We start from the raw sequence: 10,697 nt of genomic DNA, 5'->3' as shown, positions 1-10,697 counted from the left end.
ATGACTGAATTACCTAAATCATTAGAGGTAAGATTATGTGCGGGGAAAGAGTAAATTGACTTACAAAGTAAGCACATTTTTTGCTAGTCAAAACTTCTTACAGTGAGGAAAAATATGCATACATATACATGGATAGAAAGTTGTCCGACTCATTAGGGTTATATTGTCTATCATCTTTGATAGAGGATCATAACTCACTTCATGATTTGAAAAGCTTTTCAAGAAGCGTTACGTACACGAGTAGATCTTAGTACTGCATTTCATCCACATACAGACGAGCAGTCTGAACGTATTATACAGATCTTGGAGGATATGTTGAGAGCTTGCATTCTTGAGTTTGGAGGTAGTGGGGCTTATCTACCTTTAGCTTAATTTGCTTACAATATTAGCTTCCAGTCCAGTATTCAAATGGCATTATACGAAGCATTGTATGGTAGAAGATAGCGTTCTCCTATCAGATGGCTTGAAGCTGGGGAGACTAACTTATTGGACCTAACTTAGTTGTAAGAAGCTATTGATAAGGTCTAATTAATCAGGCAGAGATTATTCTCACAGCTCAAAGCAGATAAAAATCTTATGCAGATAAGAGGAGAAGAGATTTAGTGTTCATAATTGGGAAAAAAGTATTCCTACGAGTTTTCCCTATGAAAAGTGTGGTGCGGTTTGGGAAAAGAGTCAAGTTGAGCCCCAGGTTTATAGGACCGTATGAGATACTAAATCGAGTGGGAGCTGTGGCTTATCGTTGGCACTTCCTCCTGAGTTATTTTTTTATTCATCAAGTGTTTCATGTTTCCATGCTAAGAAAACGTATATCAGACTCATCTCAAGTGCTTGAAGCACCAACTATACCACTTGATGAGAATTTGGCTTACGATATGAGCCGATGGCTATTGTTGATAAATAAGTAAGAAAGCTAAGGTCAAAAGAAATTATGTTTGTAAAAGTCTTATGGAGAAATCATACGGTTGAAGAAGCTACATGGAAAGAGGAAGATACCATGTGAGTCAAATATTCTCATTTATTTCGGTCTACAAGTACATAGTTGAGTTAAATTCGGGGACTAAATTTTATAAGGTAGGGAGAATGTAATACCTCTTATTAAAAACAGGGGTAGTTAAGTAAATTACAAAAAAAGAAAAGAAAAGAAGATAACAACTAAAAAAAAGAGTATGTAAACGGGCCTTAACCCATCTGCAAAGTGATAGGGCATTAGGAGAAAATAAAACAAAAGCTAAAGGGATTTGGGGGGAAGGGAACGCAACACATATGTTGCGATTGAAGCAGAAGCTAAGAAAAAAAATCTTTCTAGGAGAGAAGGAAACTTTAGAATCAGTTAATTCAAAGTTTGAAGCTCCAATACCGTGATTCTTTATTCAAGGGATTTCCTGTGCATCCTTAGATTTCTTTACGTGGAGAAGAACAAGGTAAAAATCGAATTTTCTCTATACTAAGCCTATGAACAGTTATTATTTTCTCCAACTAAGGGCAAAGACAAGAAAAGGGAACTTAATGTATTCTGTATAGCGTTTGTAACAAACTCACCAAGTTTGGCAATGCTAATGTCCACAGGGACTATGTAATGACGATGTAATTTTCTTTTATCAATATTATCCTTTATTTAAAAAACATGTATTTTGTATAGCAATTAGAAAGTCTTATTAGATGAATAAATATTCCATAAGTATAACAAACACTGTAGTGTAAGGATAATAAGTATTTGTAAAGCATTATGTGATGAAAATAAAATAAAATTGTATTGTTCATTAATATATCAGATAAGGAAAAATAAACCAAACGAAAAAAAGGATTAGGGTCCTTAATCTTTTAGGAGTGAAATTATTGAATAAAAAATTGGAAAAACTTTAACAGAGCTTTAGATTTCATGCTAAACATAGAAAATAACAAAGAGTTTTGTGCAATAGAATTTTTATCAAACAAACATTCTAAGCATACTCAAACAATTGAAATAGAGAAGCAAGAAGCTTTTATTGTCTCAGATCTCTTTCGGCTTAAGGAGGGTAAGTTCTTGATAATGTTCTTTCTCTTGTTCTCTGATTCACGAACATCATATTGGGTACTGAAAGATTAAATACCTATGAGAATCATTATGAAAAATTAATGTCTTTTTCTGGTTTTGGCTCATTTCTTAGAGTAGAAAAAGAATCATATCTAAAGAAAAACAAATAGTGTAGTAGTATTATTTTTACTTAAACATGTATATATATTGATCTTTATCAGATTTGAGATAAATTACTATATTAAGATTTAGTTTGGCATTTCACTGTAATGGAAATAAACAAGAAACTTAAGGTGTTCTTTTTATTAGCACAATCATGAATTCCGCATGAAGATTGAAAAAGAATATATTATATTAGTTTATACCAAGAACTCTAATGTACGGATTAGCAATACATGTAAAGTGCTAGATGAGAAAAAGATTCAAATAAAAATATAAGAACAAACATAGACCTATAGTTTCTATCCAATTAAGTACTACTAAATTGCTTAGCAGAGAATCAATTGTCCTATTTCATAGGAATGAAAACACGAAAATTAATTAAAGATGATAGGGATAGACCAATTATATTGGTACTTCACGAAGTTAATACATAGATTGATTTTGTTACAAATAGGTAGCTGAAGAAGTTGAACAAAGTGCTCGAGGTGACGTGTTTGGTATTCCTGCACGAGTACTGTGAGTAGTAATCTTACCACAATTTATGTTTTCATAACCTGCATGGTTTATATATAATTTTGAAAATAAATGTATTACCGATGCTTTGAAATTTCATGTGGGACAAGTCCTTTACTTGATATGGTACCGAACATTTTACTTGAGATGTTTACCGATTAATCTAAATATTTTCACTGTTACTAGATATGTTTTACCGTTACTTGAGATGTTATAGTCATTTGAATTATTCTCACTGTTATTAGACATGCTGTACTGTTACTTCAGACATAATTACTGTTAACGAAATAAAATTTCAAGATTTGATAAGAAATGATATGCCCTTTATTATTTTGAAAATGCTTTTGTACAAGTATTTACTGTTTACAAGAAAGAGTATAAATGTAAGGAGACTCTGAAGGATCTCTGTAATGATCCGGCCGGTCGTTTTGAGTATTACAACCTCATTCCCCTATTTACTGCTCAATTTATGCTTTATAATTATTTTATGACTTAGCGGGTTAGTTGGTTCGGGTCCGGAAGGAATTCGGAATGAAATGAGATACTTAGTCTCATAATTAAAAATTTAAGTTAAAAAAATAGACCGGATATGGACCTATATATAAAAGACCTCGAATTTGAATTCTGATAATTCCAACAGCTCCGTATGGTGATTTTGGACTTGAGATCGTGTCCGAAAAATTATTTGGAGGTCCGTAGTGGAATTAGGCTTGAAATGCCGAAAGTTAAATTTTTGGGAAGTTTGACGCGCGGGGGGAGGGGGGTGACTTTTTGATATCGGGGTCGAAATTCGATTCTGAAAATTTGAATACCTCTGTTATGTTATTTATGACTTGTGTGCAAAATTTGAGGTCAATCGGACGTGATTTGATAGGTTCCGGAGTCATTTATAGAAATTAGAAATTTCAAAGTTTATTAGGCTTGAATTGGGGTGTAATTCATGGTTTTAGCATTGTTTGAGGTGATTTGAGGGTTCGACTAAGTTCATATGATATTTTAGGATTTGATGCTATATTTGGTTGAGGTCCCGGGGGGCTCGGGTGAGGGGGAGGGGGATTAACATATCATTTTTGGCCTTGGTGAGATTGCTGATATCTGCTGCTGCCTTCCTCTGGTTTCCTTATACGCGATCGCATAGGTCAACCCGCGATCGCGTAAGCTTATTTGGGGCAGGGATATTTTTGTTCTATGCAGTCTCATAGGAAGGAACGTGATCGCGTATGTGTATTAAGCTATGCTTCGCGAATGCATGGATGAGGTCGCGTTCACGTAGAAGGATTTGAGCAGTGGATGAGGGGAGGAAATTACTCTACGCGATCGCGTGGGTCTGAACGCGTTCAGGTAGGTTTGAGAGGCAGTGTTCCGCGTTCGCGTGGGGTCAACCATGTTCGCAAAAGGCCAAATTTGGGGGCAGTCTCTTTTGTGCTTCGCGATCGGGTGACTTGGTCCGCGATCGCATAGAAGAGAGGTCTGGACAGAAAGTTTAAGTTTTGAATTTTCTATTTTTGACGGATTAGAGCTCGGAAAAAGGCGATTTTGGGGAGATTTTCAAGAAAAATAACGGGGTAAGTATTCTTAACTCAATATTGGTCAAATTAATCGAATCCATGATTGTTTTTAACATTTAATTGGTAAATTAAGTTAAAAATTGTGAAAACCCTCTTGGTTTAATTTGGACATTTGAGGGTCGAGTTTTTGTCGGATTTGAGTAAAATTTATATGGTTGGACTCGTTGTTAAATGGGCGTTCATATTTTATAACTTTTGTTGGGTTCCGAGATGTAGGCCCCACGGGCAATTTTTGAGCTAAATTTCAGATTTTTATGAAAATTAGTATTTTCTTATGGAATTAATTCCAATAAATTTTATTGACTGAAACGAATTATTTGTGACTAGATTCGAGGCTTTCAGAGACCAATTTTTGTGGCAAGGGAATAGCGGAAAAAATAATTACGCGGTTTGAGGTAAGTAACAGTTTTAAATCTGGTCCTGAGAGTATGAAACCCTAGAATTTTGTGTCATATGATTATTTTGGAGGCGACGTACATGCTAGGTGACGGGCGTGTGGGCATTCACCGAGGGAATTGTGACTTGATCCGTCTCGTGAAACTGTAAAGTTGAATAACTTGTTGTTAGCTATATGCTCTCTATGTGTTGAAGAAATTTGACTGCAAATCATGTTAGAAATCATGCTTAGACTATGTGATGGTACTGTTGGGACCCACATAGGGCATGCACATGTTGAACTATCTGCTTAATTTTTGTTTTGTACTCAGTCATAGTTTACTTGTTTATTTTATCTCAGTGTCTATTGTTCATTATTGATGCATCATATCATTGTTGTTTGGGCTGATTTCATGATTATTGAGAGCCCGAGAGACGGTAGAGATTTGTGACTGAGTGAGGCTGAGGGCCTGATTGTAAGATATTATATTATAGCACGTTAGTTATCCGTTCGGGATATTATAACACGTGAGTTGTCCGTGCAACAAGTGATTTGGTCGTGCAGATCCAGATATTGATACTATAGCACGTGAGTTGGCCGTGCGGATCCAGATATTGATACTATGGCACATGAGTTGTCCGTACAACACGTGAGTTGGCCGTGCAGATTATAGCCCTTGGGTTGTAGGAGCCCCTCCGGAGTCTGTACACCCCCAGTGAGCGCGGCTACCCATTGAGTGTGAGTGCTAAGGGCCGAGAGCTGAGTGGTTGAGCTGTTGTGATGAGTTGAGTGACTGTTGTCTGAGAGGCTGTACTTGTTTTGCATTTGTTGTTGCACTCGGTTGCTATCTATCATTGTTGTGAAATCTCTGAAATATTTATATCCGGATTACATGAATTTGAACTTGTATAAAATTGATTTGACTTAAACTTCCGGATTTGAAAACATGTCTATTCTTTGTTGGAATTACTGAAAGTGAACTATAACTGTGTAGCTCGTCACTATCTTCAGTTCTTTATTTATTATTATTACTTGCTGAGTTGGTTCTATTCATACTGCACTCTGCACTTCGTGTACAGATCCAGATGTTCCCGGACATAACAGGTGTTGATTCTTTCGCACAACTGATTTTACGGAGATTCTGAGGTAGCTGCCGTGCTTCGCAGACCTTTCCTCTCTTTCCCTATCTCCTTGTTTACTCAGACTATTATGGACCGTATTTTCTAGAGTTGTAATCATATTAGATGCTCATGTACTCAATGACACCAGGTTTTGGGAGTGGTTGTATCGGTATTTGTAGGATTTGTGGATTGTATTTAAATATAATATTTTCAAACTTAAAGAAAAATTATAGTTTATTGAGATTGTCGGCTTGCTTTAGGTGACAAAGGTCTCACAAGTCATGAGCAGGTCTAGTAGAGTCTTGCAGATCGGTACAGAGACGTCTGTACTTATCTTTGAGAGGTTGCAGAATCCTTAGAAAAATTTTAATTTCTTGTATTCTTTTGTGCGAAATTGTTGATTCCGGAAACTAAGTTTCTGTTATTCTCTTATCTCACAGGTGGTGAGGACATGTACTACCGGATCGGACGGCCAGCCACGAGTGCCATCAGTTAGGGCCGCGAGAGGCCGGGGCCGTAGTAGAGGCCGGGGCGAGGTAGAGGTCGAGGTGTAGCTCGTACCACAGTTGGGCCAGCACCTGTAATACCACCAGTTGCTCCAACTCAGGAGAAGATTCTAGATATAGCTGAGCCGACAGGACTAGCTCAGGCACCAGCTATTCCTATTGAAATTCCAGGCCTTCAGAGACTTTGGCCCAAATATTGGCAGCTTGCACTGGTCTTGCTCAGGTGGTTTCGGCTCAGGCCGCACCTGTCACTTCTCAGGCCAGGGGAGGTACTCATACCCATGTTGTCCGTACTCCAGAACAGGTAGTACAGGGACTTCACATACCGGGGGCACTACCAGCCCAGCCGGCTGCAACTGCTCAGGCCCCGGTAGTTCCTGTTATGGCAGATGATAAGCAGAGGAGACTTGAGAAATTTGAGAGGCTTCGACCTCTACCATTTAGCGCTACTGAGTCAGAGGATGCTAAGGGCTTTCTGGATAGGTGTCAGCGGATGCTTCGGACAACGGGTATTCTGGAGACCAGTGGGGTCTCGTTCACTACTTTTTCGTTTTCTAGGGCTGCATTCAGATGGCGGGAAGCTTATGAGAGGCGCAGGCCAGTTGGTGCAGTACCACTTACATGGAAAGAATTCTCCGTTCTATTTTTGGAGAAGTTCGTGCCGCAGTCTCGTAGAGAGGAGCTGCGCAGACAGCTTGAGTAGTTACGTCAGGATGGCATATCTGTGACGCAGTATGAGATGAGATTTTCTGAGTTGGCTCGTCACGCAGTCTGGTTGGTTCCCACTGATAGGGAGAGGATTAGGAGGTTCATTGATGGCAGTGGAAATGTGTGCTTCGCGATTGCGTGACTTGGTCCGCGATCGCATAGAAGAGAGGTATAGACAGAAAGTTTAAGTTCTGAAAATGGGACTTTCGTCCCATTTTCTATTTTTGAAGGATTGGAGCTCAGGAAGAGGCGATTTTTGGGAGGTTTTCAAGAAAAATAATGGGGTAAGTGTTCTTAACTCAATATTGATCAAATTACCCGAATCTATAATTGTTTTTAATATTTAGTTGGTAAATTAAGTCGAAACATTGTGAAAACCTTCTTGGTTTAATTTGGAGATTTGAGGGTCGAATTGATATCGGATTTGAGTAAAATTTATATGGTTGGACTCGTGGTTGAATGAGCGTTTATATTTTGTAACTTTTGTCGGATTCCGAGATGTGGGCCCTACATGCGATGTTTGAGCTAAAATTCAGATTTTTATGGAAAATTAGTATTTCTTATGGAATTAATTCCAATAAATTTTATTGACTGAAATATATTATTTGTGACTAGATTTGAGGCTTTCGGAGACAAATTCTCATGGCAAGGGCATAGCGGAATAAAGAATTACGCGGTTTGAGGTAAGTAACAGTTTTAAATCTGGTCTTGAGGGTATGAAACCCCGAAATTTTATGTCATGTGACCTACAGTTATATTTGACTCCTTTTACGAAGGAGTCCACAGAGTGATATAGATTACATGATCCTTTCTTGGAAACCTCCAAACATAAAGATTTGCTATGAGACAGTACTTACCGAATTGTTAAATTGATTTATGTTACAGGAAATACATGATGAGACTGATTATTATTTATTGTTTCTCAAATGACATTCTTAAGATATTTTCTATATAATATACTAGCATGTTTTCTGACTTGTCCCTAATTAAAAACAGTTGTGGTTAAGTGTTATTACTCACTGAGCTAGCGACTCACTCCCTGCTATTATTTTTACAGAGGCAGCAATAGGCGCATGCGAGTATTCCGTTAATTAGAGTACACGAGTTGACAGTTTCTGGTGAGCCTTGCATTTATTCGCGTGGGAAAGGATTGTTATTTATGTGTTATAGTCTCTTTCTTGATACTCTTAGAGGCACTCCATAGTCATTTTTATGAGTATCACGTGTATTCTTTTATTGATATAGACTTGTGACTCGTATTAGACTTTTTCGATCGTATTTTTGGAGATGGAGTTAGTATTATTGTGTTAGGAGTACTTCGTTGATGAAGATTATAACTTGTTTGGTGGATATTGGTTGGTTGTGTTGTTAATTTCTAAGACATGTTTATTTTTGGACAGTCCTAAAATAGGAAAAACTGCGTCCGATTTTCTGTAAAATAGCATTGAGGCTTACTTGGGAGTACTTGCTCCTAAGCGCCGGCCATGATCCTAAATTGGGTCATGATAATTTTATCCTCAATCTAACACTTTTCGGCCCAAAATTGAATTTAATCGGATTTTAATACGTATACCGAATATTCGGTGAGAAACCAAAAAAACTAACATGTCCAAACTTTATTGATGCCTAAATCTTTCTCAATATGGTCAAAGATTTCTCACCTTTTCCAACTTTTTCTATTGGAAAAAAGAGAGAGTAGAAGACAAAGAATTAATCTCTCATAAAACATTAATATGTCTCGATTCTAAACAAGTTAAGTAGTAGTAACTCTTATCCATAATAAATTATTATTTACCAAATTAAATTTATTTCATACTAATATTATGCAAGCTTATTTTTGATTTCTACTTACGGTCCATAATATCGATAAATTCATTTTTCTACTATTATATTGAGTTGAGTAATAGTAGTTTAGTTTCCGAGAGTGTATAGTCAAAAGTTTGCACGTGGAAGATTTAAGTCCAAATTAAGTACATTATTAGAAGTAGGTCACAAGTAGTAGTCGTACTTGGAGTAAATGAATTGTCGTTAGTTAATCAACAATTACAATAGTGGGTGTTAATAGATATTTAAAAATCGACTAAATCGACCAAATTGTATCGTATCAAATCAATTTTAGATTTATTTTAATAAAATCGTAGGTTTTTATATAAATCTATAACCGTACTGATAATTAGGGTAGATTTTTTATTTTATAAAAATAAACCGAAAAAACCCGAATCGTACCGAATAAATTTACAATGTGAAAAATATATTTATATATTATGTTTAGAAATAATAAATTATTAAATTTTTTCTTGGGCCTATGAAACAGTTACAAGCCAACAAGTAATTAAACTCAAAATCCTAATTCCCAAACCTATTATGCTACTCCTATTGAAACTAAATTATTTCCACCATATTCGCTAGCAAGACACAAGGTATATTGTGGCGATCATGAATAGCAAACTACAATGTATTGAATATGTTTCCTTTCGTATGATTTATGTAAGTCCCCGTTAAAATTTTTCTAATGATTTAAGATTTTAAAGTGTGCCAACGGTATTTGTGAATAACGTATTCGAGTATTAAAGAAGACCCATGGGATAGAACCACATCATTATGAAATGAAAATATATATTTAAGGTGTATTGAAACATACTAAGGAGTTTTGTGAATGACAAGAACTTGTGTGGAATAAGTAGGATACATTAAGTGGAAATGATGTCTCAATTCGCACAACATACTACTTCAAACATATGTTTCTACCAAACTATAAATACTTAGGAGGTGATCTACCTATAAAATGGAATCCCTTTGAGTCTAGTTTCCAACGCTTCAAGCCATTTGTCATTTGGGCATTCCTACAAGCAGTTATGACTAAATTACCAAAGGCTGGCAGAGGAGTCTGCGGATGCGAAGCATCTGAGGCCGCGTCCGAAAGAAAGGCTGGCAGTAAAGTGCTGCCATAGCATCAAGGTCCGCATCCGAGCTTCAAATATGAGTGAAGTGGGGATGCGAAACATCCAAGGCCGCATCCGAAACTCAGAAATCTGGGCTTATAATCGGGGTTCATTTCCCCCATTTCATTTGGACGAATTTTGGAGCTCTTCTCCACTCTCTCAAGACCACCAAATCCACTCTTCTTCAAGGTAAGTCATATCTATTATCTTGGAGTGAAATTCCATCATTTCTACACTAGTATTGATGAAATCTACATAGATCTTCAAGAAATTTCTTCAAGAACTCAAAGGAGGGTTTTGCAAGATTTCTTCCAAAAGGTAATCTTATACCCTTAGTCTTATATGTATAGATATATTTTGGGAATATGAGTATGAATTAAGTATTGTAACTTATCATATGGTGATTGGAAGCCATAAGTTTACAATTTAAATACATAACTATTTTAGAGATTAAAAGGTGATTATTTGATGGAAATTTATTGGTTGGGTGTGGATGGATGGTCATGTATGTGATGTTGGAAGTTATAAATTGTTTAAGAATGATGGTAGGATAAATTATTGGTAAATGGTAGTAGTTAGATGAACTAATTCTATGGTTAAGAGGTGTAGAGATTCATGCATACTAGGTGTTTGATAAAATGCCTAAATAGCATAAATTATGAAATGTGTTACTAATATTGGTCCCATTGGATGTTGTTATTATAGATTGAAGTTTCTTAGTATAGTGGATAATTGTAGAATCATTAAGGGATAAATTTGAGGTATGTTGGCTAAACTACTCTCT

The 10,697-nt window shown here is 36.4% G+C and overlaps 1 long non-coding RNA gene across 2 annotated transcripts; it reads left to right on the top strand.

The window, feature by feature from the left end:
• The first annotated feature begins 1,225 nt into the window (after positions 1–1,225).
• On the top strand, positions 1,226–8,310 carry LOC104105758 (uncharacterized). 2 transcript variants are annotated; one of them, XR_001971106.3, is made up of 7 exons: positions 1,226–1,424; positions 2,634–2,695; positions 4,588–4,655; positions 5,716–5,782; positions 6,198–7,255; positions 7,587–7,654; positions 8,029–8,310. It is a non-coding gene; the product is annotated as an uncharacterized lncRNA (long non-coding RNA). The 2 variants fall into 2 exon arrangements; XR_011415130.1 differs by lacking the exon at positions 4,588–4,655.
• Positions 8,311–10,697: the final 2,387 nt, after the last annotated feature.

This window comes from Nicotiana tomentosiformis, chromosome 1 (genome assembly GCF_000390325.3).
Source record: "Nicotiana tomentosiformis chromosome 1, ASM39032v3, whole genome shotgun sequence".
NCBI classification, from domain to species: domain Eukaryota; kingdom Viridiplantae; phylum Streptophyta; class Magnoliopsida; order Solanales; family Solanaceae; genus Nicotiana; species Nicotiana tomentosiformis.
The sequence above is the reverse complement of the archived record's forward strand: the minus strand, read 5'-3'. Positions and strand labels throughout refer to the sequence as shown.